The sequence below is a fragment of the Penaeus monodon genome, chromosome 27 (genome assembly GCF_015228065.2).
Source record: "Penaeus monodon isolate SGIC_2016 chromosome 27, NSTDA_Pmon_1, whole genome shotgun sequence".
NCBI lineage: Eukaryota > Metazoa > Arthropoda > Malacostraca > Decapoda > Penaeidae > Penaeus > Penaeus monodon.
Window position 1 is genome coordinate 34,948,710 of NC_051412.1, and position 469 is coordinate 34,949,178.

Consider the following 469-nt stretch of genomic DNA (forward strand, 5'->3'; position numbering starts at 1 on the left):
AGCATTTACCTCTTCTCTATAGAAAAATAAATGATAAAACAACAAGAACAACCATTATAGCAATCATTGTATGCTATAAGAATATATACTGTACATGCCACAATGTAATTTTTCATATCACATTCAGTTGAAATGTTGCTGGAAGGGCTCACAAGGAAGATTTCCTTGATACTGGGACATTTGCTTCTTCTTTACTTCACACTTTATGTATACACATATTCAGGTAGAGGTATTATTTGCATAAACTACTTTTCTCTGTAGGTCAGTAAAAGAAGAAAATACAGCTATATACATAGCTATAAACAATGAGGAAGTGGAAGTAGGACAACAAGAAAGAGAAGTTAATTACAAAGACCTCTAAGAATAATAAATGTTTCAATATGGAAGCCCTGATATCTCAAGGTTGTGGTTAAATTCTGAACTAACAGAAATGGGGATATACATAGCATAATGCAAATCTACTTTGTAA